Raw genomic sequence first — 12,148 nt, forward strand, 5'->3', positions numbered from 1 at the left:
GCAGTGATAGGTATCTTATTCCTAATGCCTGACATGCATTGTTTCCTTCACATTGCTAACATGACTTTAAGACGAAGTTCATTGTGTCAGAAATCCCTTAGTACGTAGTCTACTATCGATGAGGGACTCACCAAAGTACTTATTACATAGTCTAACGATTAGAAGGAGGGTTGTTCTTTTCTTTTCTTTTGTTTTCTTGTGGCCTCAGTGATTAGGCCAGGCTTCTTTAAGAGATATGTGTAGTGCTAAGATTGGCCCCGAATACCCTTGGGTGTGCCTATCCTTGGCCTTGTTCGCCCCTGGGTACCACTTAATATTGTCAAATAGAGATTTTGGTATTGGCCTTGAGTGTATCTCATGAGAGCTGATTCTTAAATCTTGCCTGGCCTTGAGCGTCACTTAGGTGAGTCGATTGAGTTTGAGCATCGGCCCCATGCATCCCTTTGGAATTGCTATTCTTAGAACTCTTTAGTAACAGTACTGGAAGTACTGAGAGTGGTCCTGAGTGCTCTTGGGTGAGCCTATGGCACCCGTGTCAATTGGGAGTGCCATTCCTAAGATTTGTTGGTAACCTCTGTGACTCCCCTTTTACATAAAATGGGGAAGAGTTACCCTTGAGGATGAAGACCCTTAGACCCTGTGAATTTAAGGACCCAAACTCTTATGGATAGGGAAACCTAAATCTATGCGGGTAGAGACCCTTAATGGGGTGTGTAGAATCTAAACCTGTGGGTAGGTACTAAGAAAGGAAAGTAATAGGCTGGTTTAGGCTGGTATCTTTGAGTGAGCCATAAAGGTCACGTGTATTTGATAGTCATTCATAACACCTCAAACTAGTGATGACTCTATTTGAATTTTATGTGGTCCATCCAAATCTTGTTTAGACTCATAGAGGAAGTCCTACACCGTGATTTGACCTTCCAAAAAGGACATAGCAAACCGTACCTGAGAACTTCTTGTTCTTGTGGATTGACCTAGATGACAGATAAGTACATAGGGATATGAATGTAATTATTGAATCTATGCCTACATATTGGTGTGATAAATATATATAGATATCTCTTAGAACCTTGGACTTGTGTGACTGGAGTGATTCTCTGGTACTACAAGTATGACCTTACCTCGACCTTGTTGTGTAACTAGTTAGAGCCCTGACCTTGATTGACCAAATTTTAGGGTAATGAATAATGAATTTAATGATCGAGTAGGTTAAATTATTGAGACCTACTTGAAGAGTTGACTTGGATCAAAACTAATAAAGGTTGTTAGTTCTCGAAGGAGGACTGATGTGGACTTTCCCCTCTGGAATGACTGTATAATGGGTTTAAATGTTGTGAAAGCAGAAACTGAAGGATGTAGCAAAACCTCCTCCAACAATAGATATGAATGGAGTAATGGGTCACTAAATGCATTCCCTCCGTACTGGGAGTGAACAATAGGAGATTCCATTAATATTCCAAATCATTCTAGAGTTGGGTTAGATAATGAGATACCTAAAGTGAAAGCATTCAGCATATGAACCCTATGTTGGAGACTGGATAGGTTAAATCCTGTAACCCAAGAATGACCAGAGTAGTGAAGGCTAGAGTGGTATCACCTGATCTGGAAGATCTAGGCAACCTCTATTCCTTGAGACTTAACTTAGTAGTTGGAACCCTGTTTTCCTTGGGTTATTGTGAACCATATTTCTTGTGGTAATGTGACCCTATAAAGGAAAAGAATTGTGAAACCTGACTTGTTGAGCCAAATAGGCACCGCCTCGTCTTGGCCCGATTTTTAGATGTGGGTGAGTTCGGATGTTGTCATTCAATAGCCCTTATACCTTGAAACCCTAGCTACCTCAAATTTCGGGGATGAAATTTTTTGTAAGCTGGGGGGGATGTTATACCTGCACCCGGGAGTATAATTAGTTATTATTTCCTTTTCGTGACGTGTGGTTACCGCTGCTATGTATGCTGGTGAGCTGTTCTCACTGGTGGTCAAACCCAGCTACAAAATTATTGACCATAGTACGGGTTTGCTTGTGGAGGAAACTATCGGGGTCATGGGGGACAAACCATGATGGCTGAGAAGTAAGTTCTAGCCCTTAATTTTATTTATTTACCCTTTCCTTTGATGTCCTCGAAGTACGGATCAAGGTTTGAACCGCCCGGGCTATTTTAGTTGAGTAGGAGATATTTTGTTTGTGGGTCCCACTTGCCTTGGGAAGCGTGTGAAGGACTTGTGTCCCCATATCATGTGGACCCCATTCTTTAATAATCTTATTTCCTATTTAGAACTAATGGGTTGACCCATTTAACTTAAAATAACCCATTTGGCTTAACGACCCATCCAACTTTGGTGATCCATTTAACTTGGGTGGCCCATTTAAGTTTATTTGACCCAAGAATGGGTTTTATTCTATTTCTTGCCCAACCAAATGGACCCTAAGCCTCTCACTTACCTTAAATAGAATTAAGGGGGGGCATTCATTGGCCATTTATCATTCCCATCTACCCTAGAACGTGGAGGAAAGAAAGAAGGAAGGAGAAAGGGAGGAAGAAAGGTGGAGAAGCTTGGTTGGAGGCTTGAGACCCCACCTCTTGGAGCCCTCAACGTGGAGCTCTTCTATATTGGGGGTAGGTAAGCCATTAAATCCCACCTCTCTTCTTCTATTTTGGGTTTTGGGGTTTGGGAAATGGGAAAGACTTGAACTAGGGTTCCACTTCGAACCCAAGGATCGATTGGAACCTCTATGCTAGGCTATTGTGGAGTTATTTCACTCCATTGTTAGCCCTAGGGCTCACAACCTCACTCCATTTGAAAGACCTAGGGTTTCTACCCTATTATGCCTTAGATTAGGTTCTCCTTGCTTTCCCTTCTTGAATCCTTGGGATTACATGGACCTAATGAGGTCTTAAAACCCTAATGGACCTAGGAGGAAGCTTCCTTGGTGTTCCCTTACCTTCAAACCACTTGAAAATGAATTTGGGATATGGAGACATGCGATTTTACATGCGGTTTCAAGACTTAAGAGAAACCACCCTTGAAACCACCCCCTATATAAGCCCTTGGTTAGAGAGGTTTTACGTGCGGTTTCATGTTCTGAGAAAAACCACCCATAAAACCGCTCTTGGCAGAGACTCTCCTGAGCCCCTGGTTAGCTAGGTTTTACATGCGGTTTTAGGTATTGGGCATAAAACCACCCATAAAACCGCCCTGCCTCTGGAACCTTATATTTAAAAGGTTTATGGGATACCTTTTGGGGATCCTTTCCTTACTTATTTAACCCTATTCTTACTCTTTGTTTAGGTTTAAAACTCCCATCTTGTGACGTGTTACTTAATCACGGTGACAACTTGTAACTTCGGGACATAACATATATAGTGAGTGGGTTTGGTTGTTGTTTGGGCTTGTTATTATTAAATGTACATGTACCATGCTAGTAGTATATATTTTATTAAGCATGATTGTGCATTTTGCATACTTTTAATACTTGATTGATATGATGATGTTGCGGTTGCTTTCCATTTTTTATTGGGTTACGGTGTCGGTGAATGCCGGTGCCGGAACCCCGAATATATATATATATATATATTCATGAATTACCCTTATTGAATGTCATATTGAACTGTATGTGCCGTGCCGTGCTGGTACCCGGGTGCGAGATGGTATGGGACGTTTATGCACCCGAAATACCTCTCGGGGTGATAGGACTTGCATGTAATATATCTACGGCTAGGACTTCGCACCCTTATGCTATGACCCTTGTCAACAGGGGTTTAGGTGTTGGATAACCAGAGCCCGGATTCTGTGGTGTGAGAGAGAGCCAGTCATGGTAGTGATGGTTATCAAGGGGTCTGCCACTGGGAAGTTTTGGTGGCTTTGTCCGGCGTAGGCCCCCAAGTGACAATTGAGGTTTCATTGTGGCGATGATAGAAGTGACCCACAGTGTTACCCGAGTTGTCATAGTAGCATATACCTTTGACTTAGTTGTGATGATAGGTGGAAAATTTATTTAACATATGCATGCATCATTGGACTATGTGATCTGTGTGTTTGTGCATCCCCATCCCCTCACTGGCTCAGTGGAGCTAACCCCCTCGTGTACACACTTTTTAGATTATGTTGCAGGTGGCGGAGGAACATGGCGATCGATGTCCTCGAGATGATTTGCCTACAGGGCATACTGATGGCTGGGACTTGGTCCCCCTTTATATTTTGACTTTTAGGGCCTTGTGCCTTTGTAATAATATTGTCTGCTTACACTATATAATTTGTGTAGGAACTTTAAACTATATGTATCACTTAGTAGTTTGGGCATGAAACAACTATCATGGTAAACGCTTCCAATTGTATTTCTGAATTTTCAAAAATGTAATATTTCTTCCTCCGTGCTCTAATATTACTGTGTCGTTAATATTAGTTTTGACTGTGTATTGGGACACTGCATCTGTGATCCTGGCAGTGGTTGGGATGACACATGTCGTCCTAGTCATACCCTTTTACTATATTTTATCCCTTGTCGGGATGGGGGTGTGACAGGGGTGGCCTAAGATCAACTTAAGAGTCGTTAATCATGCGGTTGGTCTGACCCGAGATGAACAAGAGTCGGTGAAAGCCACTCTTAGCAGCCCCCGGTTCGATGTACGAAACTTGAAATCTGAGGCTTTCCTTTTCAAGTCGGGTCTCAGTCCGGGTCAGTCCGACCTCCTTTACACCTCTCAATTAATACTTTATATTACTATGCGCCTATCCTAACCAATTCTCTCTTTTCTTTTCTTTTTTTCTTTCAATGAAGTTGGATCTAGCCCGGTTGAGTGCCGTTGTCACTAGGGCGGCGAAGCAGGACAAGAAGTCAGCTGATGGAGCTGCAAAGTCAAGACCCGAGCAAGAGAAGGACTCGAGGTTTTTTTCAAATAAAGGTAGGGAGAAGGAGAAAGCGAAAGGGGGAGTAGTTGATCCCAAGAGCAAGGGTTCTGGTCAGTCCGGGGGCCGTACTCCACCCCCCAAGTCTAATAATAATAAAAGAAAGAATGAGGAGCAGCAGATTCCTGATAGGCACGGGAAGACGCAAAGGCAGTCCAAGGAGAGTCACTCCTTGAATCGGGTCAGCGAGGACCAACTCCCCTTGACTGTGCTTTCCACCCGAATCACAACGAATCGGCCTTCCCCTTAAAACCTTGGCTGGAATGTCAGTGCCGACGACTCGGCCTATGACAACTTCACCGTTGCTTGTGAAGTCCTGACAAAGGGTCACCCTCCTCGGGACACGACCCATTTCAAAGCCCTCTCTCGTGGTTGGTTCACAAATGTTGCATATAAGGAAGTGACCAAGGTTATCTCCTTACCTTTGCTTACCCTTATCCCCCCTCTTTTCATCGAAGTTAGGTCTTCATTTGCTTATTTCTTTCTCTTTTTTCAGAGATTACTTTCTTCTGTTGAGGCCATTCTGCGGGTCGAAGAGCTTATGGAGTCGAATCGTAAGCTGGCCCACGAGTTGAAAGAGTCTAAAGGGTTTATCAAGACCCTTAATAAAAGTAAGACTGAGACCGAAGCTAACCTAGGGAAGATCAGGACTAGCCTTTCTGAGACCATGACCCTGAACAACCAATTGTTAAATGAGCAGACCCGCCTTAATGATAGTATTAAGGTTATGTCTGACGAGCTCGAACGGGTCAGGTCGGAGAAGGCGAGGCTCAAAGAAGATTTTGCTACTCAGGTCGAGGCTACTCGGAGGGATGCCGTGGAGGCCTTCAAGTCTTCTGTGGAGTTTGAGGACCTGATTTATGAGTATAATGCAGAGGCCTTCTCTCTTGGTGCCAATACTACTTGCCACTACATCCACCAGAGCAACCCAGGGTATGACTTTTCCAATTACAAACAGTATGACCCTGTGGTTGAGAAGGAGGTGGCCGAAGTCGAGGAGAAGATTTTGAAGGAGGAAGCTGAGGATAAAAACAAAATTACTGATGTTATCCCAGCTCTTTCTGAGGCCACCGCTCCCCTGGACAATCCGAAAGGTCTTGACGCCGACAAGTCCTCCCGAGCCCTTATTTCCAATGCTTCCAAGTTTCCCCTTACTGCCTCCAGTCAAGATAATGAAGAAGTTGTTGTTGATTGATTTTTTTTTTTTTTTAAGAGCATGTGAACTATTGGTACTTGATCAAGTCGGTCATTTTAGAGCCGACCCATAATGTAATTGGACGATCATACTTTCTAATGAACTACTTTTCCTCTATTACCTGTGCTTTTACTTTCTATATTTTCTTCATCCTTCTATATCTCTGTTCTCTACTTTGTGAGTGGTTCCCCTCAACTCCTTTTGGATAAGGACTTTTATGACTCATTGGTTCAATGATCTGCCTCACCATTGAGGACTTATCTGACCCTGAAGTCTACCTCCCGGGTGAGGGCTATTCGTTCCTCATGGATGAGAACCTATTTGACCCTGAGGTCAGGTAGGTTGCCTCACGGGTGAGGGCTTTTTGGTCCTCACGGATGAGGATCTATCTGACCCTGAGGTCAGGTAGGCTGCCTCATGGGTGAGGTCTTGTTGTTCCTCAAGGATGATGACCTATCTGACCCTGAGGTCAGGTAGGTTGCCTCATGAGTGAGGGTTTATCGTTCCTCACGGATGAGGATCTATCTAACCCTGAGGTCAGGTAGGCTGCCTCATTGGCGAGGTCTTATCGTTCCTCAAGGATGAGGACCTATCTGACCCTGAGGTCAGGTAGGCTGCCTCATGGGTGAGGTCTTATCATTCCTCAAGGATGAGGACCTATCTGATCCTGAGGTCAGGTAGGTTGCCTCACGGGTGAGGGCTTATCGTTCCTCACGGATGAGGATCTATCTGACCCTGAGGTCAGGTAGGCTGCCTCATGGTTGAGGTCTTATCGTTCCTCAAGGATGAGGACCTATCTGACCCTGAGGTCAGGTAGGCTCCCTCACGGGTGAGGGCTTATCGTTCCTCACGGATGAGGACCTATCTGACCCTGAGGTTAGGTAGGCTGCCTCATGGATGAGGGCTTGTCGTTCCTCATGAATGAGGACCTATTTGACCCTGAGATCCTTTGGAAAAGATTAAAAAGATTGCATGGTTAAAAGTATTAAGTTTCAAACTCCACTCTTTTGTATATTCCTTTTTGCTATGTGGCTGATATATGGTAAAAAATGCAGAAGAGAAATGGAGTGATTCCATTAGTTGTGGTCAGGTCGGGGTCTCCACTAGTAAAACCTTCTTAAATTCTTAGAGTTCCGTGGTCTTGGGATGTCTTCCCCTCCATAGTTTGTAGACGATAGGTTCCTAGTCGGATCATTCTGGAAACTATGTAAGGTCCTTCCCAATTTGGAGATAACTTATTCGCATTTCTTGGATCTGATGCACTGGCCGTTCGGAGCACCAGGTCTCCTATTCTGAATGTCCTTGGTTGGACACAGGAGTTGTAGTATCGAGCCGTCCTCTGCTGGTAAGCCGCATTCCTGATCAGGGCGTTCTCGCGTATCTCATCCAAGAAGTCCAAGTTCGCTCGAAGTCCATCCTCATTCAGCTATTCGTCGATAGTTATGACCTGATGTGACATTGCCAGGACTTCTACTAGCGCTAGGGCTTCCATGTCGTATGCCAATCTGAAAGGTGTTTCACCGGTTGGGGTCCAAACTGTGGTTCTATACGCCCACAAAACACTTGGTAGTTCATCGACCCATCTTCCCTTAGCCTCGAGCAGTCTTTTCTTAATTCCATCTAGTAGGGTTCAGTTCGTGACCTCTACCTACCCATTACACTGGGGGTGTATTACGAAAACCTTCCTGAACTCAATGTGGTAGTGCTCACAGAAGGCCTTAAAAGCAGGATTGTCAAATTGCTTACCGTTGTTAGTAAGCAAGATCATAGGGAGGCCGAACTGATAGATGACCTTGTCGCGGAAGAACTTCTCCATGTTTTTCTCTGTGATGGTTGCCAGGGGTTCTGCCTCCACCCACTTGGTGAAATAGTCTATGGTGACCACGAGGAACTTCCTATTTCCCAAGATGCTGGGGTGAAATTCCTAAGTAGGTCCATTCCCCACATAGCGAATGGTATGGGGCCGAGTACTGAGGTCAACAGGGTCGCTGGCCAATGGGGTATCGGAGCGAACAGTTGGCACTGTTCACATGTTCTAACATAACTCACTGCCTCCTCTTGCATCTTAGGCCAGTAGAAACCCTGCCGTAGGCTCTTATAGGCCAATGCCCAACCTCCTAGGTGATTGCCACAGATTCCTTTGTGCACTTCAGCCAAAGCGTATCAGGCCCTTGCCGGCCCGAGGCAGCTCAAAAGTGGTGCGCTGACTGATCTCTTGTATAGCACTCCATCTATCAAAGTACATCGAGCTGCTCTTCTTATAACTTTCTACGCTTCGGCTCGGTCAGTTGGCAGGATATCTTCTTTTAGATACGTGATGATCGGGTCCATCCAGTTCGGTCCTTCTTCGATTACATTCACCTGGGGCTCCCCCCTATGTGATGGCTGCTTCAAGACCTCGACGTACACGGTCCGGTTGAGGTTTGACCATTCTGCTGTTGCTAGCCTAGACAGTGCATCTGCCGACCCGTTCTCACATCTAGGTATATTATTTATCTCAAAGTAATCGAATGCCGAGATCAGTTCCCAAACTTTTTCAAGATACTTTATCATCCTCTCCTCTTTAGCTTCGTAGCTACCCTGCACCTGGTTAACCACTAGTTGAGAGTCACTATGGGCAACCAGATGTTTGACCTCAACTGATCGCGTCACTCTAAGGCCGGCCAGTAGTGCTTCATACTCGGCCTCGATGTCCGACGTCAGAAATTTGAACCTGAGTGCGTACTAGATCTTGAACCCTTCTAGACTCATTAAAATCAGGCCCGCCCCACTTCCAACAGAACTACTGACCCATCTATGAATAGTAGCCACGAGTTTGGGTCAACCTCTTCTCCTTCTTCGTCGACCTGAGTACACTCAACCAGGAAGTCTGCCAGGCTCTGCCCCTTGATTGCAGTATGGGGTTTGTAATTGATACAATGATCGCTGAGTTTGATGGCCCACCCGACCAGTTGACCAACTAGGTCGGGCTTGTGCAAGATTTTTTTTCAAAGGTTGGTTGGTCAGTACCATGATCGAGTGGCTTTGGAAGTAAGGTCTGAGTTTTCGAGCTACAACTACAAGAGAAAAAGCGATCTTCTCGACTTGCGAGTACCTTATTTCTGCATCCAGCAGCACATGACTTACATAATAGATCGGTTGCAGAATCCAGCTATTCCTGTCCATCCTGATGAGGGCAGCACTTACTGCCATGTTCGATACGGCCAAGTACAACTGTAGTTCTTCTCCGTGTTCGGGTCGGGATAACAATGGAGCTCGTTCCAGGTATAATTTCAATTATTCGAAGCCCTCTTGGTACTCCACCGTCCACTAGAAGTCTTTGGGAGTTCTCATGTTCTTCAAGGTGGTAAAGAAGGGTAGACACTTCTCCCCGGCTCGGGCCACAAATCGGTTGAGAGCGACAACTTTCCCAGTCAACCTCTGTACCTCCCTAATAATTTGGGGCGGCTCCATCTCATGGATTGCTTTAATCTTCTCTGGGTTCGCCTCTATTCCTCGCTTTGATACAATGAATCCGAGGAACTTTCCCGAGGCTACCCCGAATACGCACTTTGTCGGATTCAGCTTCATTCTGTTCATCCTCAAACACTGGAAAATTTCCTCCAGGTCAGTCAAATGATGGTTGGCCCAGACACTTTTGACCAGCATATCGTCCAAGTAAACCTCCATGTTCCTACAGATCTGAGGTTTGAAAAGGTGGTTGACTATTCTTTGGTAGGTCGCTCCTGCATTCTTCAATCCGAAGGGCATCACCCTGTAAAAGAAATTCCCTTGCTTGGTTCTAAAATTCATGTTCTCCTGATCCTCGTTCATTATGATCTGCTTATAGCCCGAGTAAGCGTCCATGAAGGTGAGCATTTCATGTCCTGCAGTCGCGTCAATGAGCTGATCTATACGGGGGGCAAGGGGTAACAATCTTTTGGGCAAGCTTTATTTAGATCGGTGAAGTCAACACACATTCTCCACTTCCCGTTAGACTTCGGGACCATGACCACATTTGAGAGCCAGGTTGGGAATTCAATTTCCTCAATAAATCCTGAGTCCTTCAGTTTTTGTACCTTGACCTCTATCCTAATACCCTCTCAGAAGCGAAGTTTCTCCTCTTTTGCTGCACCGGCTTGCTTTTTGGACTGATGTTGAGCCGATATTCTGTAATACTCTTGGGGATTCCTGGCATGTCCGCCACTAACCAGGCGAAAACATCCGTTTTAGCCCTTACGAATGCCATAATTTCTTTCTTCTATTTTTCTTTCATTTGACTCCCGATCTGAACAGTTCGGTCCGGGTGTCCCTCACAGATCGGGACTACAATAATTTCTTCGACTGGCTCCCCCTCTGTGTGGCGAGCTCATCTCTGTGGTTGGGCACTTTGATCGGCAAGGCCATACCCCCGCAGTTGCTTTTGTTTTTCATGAAGGTGGCTTAGCATTCTCTTGACCTCTTCTAGTCAGTTCGGCATTCCCCCACTCCGTTGGGGGTCGGGAACGTTATCTTCAAATGCTTGGTAGACACGACTGCCCCTAGGGTGTTTAGGGCCGGTCGCCCTAAGATAGCATTGAAAGCCAAGACTGTCCTTACTACCATGAAATTTACTTTGATAGTAACTTCGTTTGGGTACTCCCTAGCGTTCACGGGTATTCTTATGCTTCCTTCAATTCTAGCTACCGCTCCTAAGAATCCGTACAAGCTTGTTCCATCAAGCTTTCGTCCCCTAACCCAAACTATTGGTAGGCCTGGTACGAAAGCAGGTCCACTGAGGCCCCCGTATCGACCAAGATTCAATGGATGGGTCGGTCACGAATTATCATCTGTAGCACTATGGCATCATCATGTGGCCAACTGATACCCTCCATGTCCTCTCCGGTGAAGGTAATGGTCGGTTCGGACCTTACCATCTTCCTGGTCATCTCGGCCACTCCAATGAATCTAGCATGTGCCTTCGCCTTTCGAACCGACTCCTGTCCAGGGCCTCCTAAGATTGTCAACATGGGCATGTCCAGTGGTCTGCTCGACTGTCCTGTTTCCCAGTTGGGCTCTGGGCTCTTTTTTATCGTCTTCTCTTTTTCTTTCTCAGGCCTTTTTTCCTCCTTCTGGTTGTCCCTCCTTTCTTCTCTCCGCCCTTCCTGACCTCCTTCTCTATGGTCGGGTCGGTAGTCCCTCCTTTTGTCCATGTATCGGCCCAGGTGCCCCTCTTTAATCAGATTCTCGATCTCTCTTTTCAGTTGTCTGCAGTCTTCGGTGTCATGCCCCGTGTCTTTGTGGAATCTACAGTACTTGTGAGGGTTCCTGTCTTCAGCCTTCGAGAACATAGGACAGGGCCAGTTCAGTAGCCCTCTATTCTCGATCTACATTAAGATGTCCGACCGTCTAGCATTGAGCGGGGTGAACTCGGGACTAGGAGCCCTCTTAGGTCTGGGTCTTTTGTCGTCCTTCCTGTCGATCTTCTTGCCCTCCTTGTCCGAGGCCTTCTTCTTTTCCTAGACCCCGTTCGCCTCAATGCGTGCTGCAATGATTTCTGCCATGTTGGCAAACTAATGGCATCGACTGATCAGCTCGGTATCTATTATGCCACTCTGCAGAGCATTGTACACCATCGAGTCATCGAGGTCGGGAATGTCCCAGGATTCCCGATTGAACCGTGAGACAAAATCTCGAATCGTCTCATCCCGCCGTTGCTTGATGGCTAACAGGTTCGCCACAGTCTTCTTCTGTTGGATACTACTCTAAAATCTTATGACGAATGCCCTAGTGAGTTCGGTAAAACCACCGACAAACCTCGGCCTTAGGTGTGAGAACCAGTAAGTTGCCGCTCCTTTCAGATATGCTGCGAAAAACCTGCACGATGCAGTGTCTGATCCGCCATAGACCATCATGATAGAGTTGAAGTAATTGACGTGGTCAATCGGGTCGGTTGATCCGTCATATAGGACAAAGGTCAGCACCTTGAAGCCCCTTGGTAGGTCTGCTCCCATAATTCCTTCCACGAATGGATGTTGGTTCGTCATCGCCAGCATCTCCTCCGTCGCGTTCCTCCCAAAGCTTCAG

The sequence above is a fragment of the Telopea speciosissima genome, unplaced genomic scaffold, assembly GCF_018873765.1.
Source record: "Telopea speciosissima isolate NSW1024214 ecotype Mountain lineage unplaced genomic scaffold, Tspe_v1 Tspe_v1.0041, whole genome shotgun sequence".
NCBI lineage: Eukaryota > Viridiplantae > Streptophyta > Magnoliopsida > Proteales > Proteaceae > Telopea > Telopea speciosissima.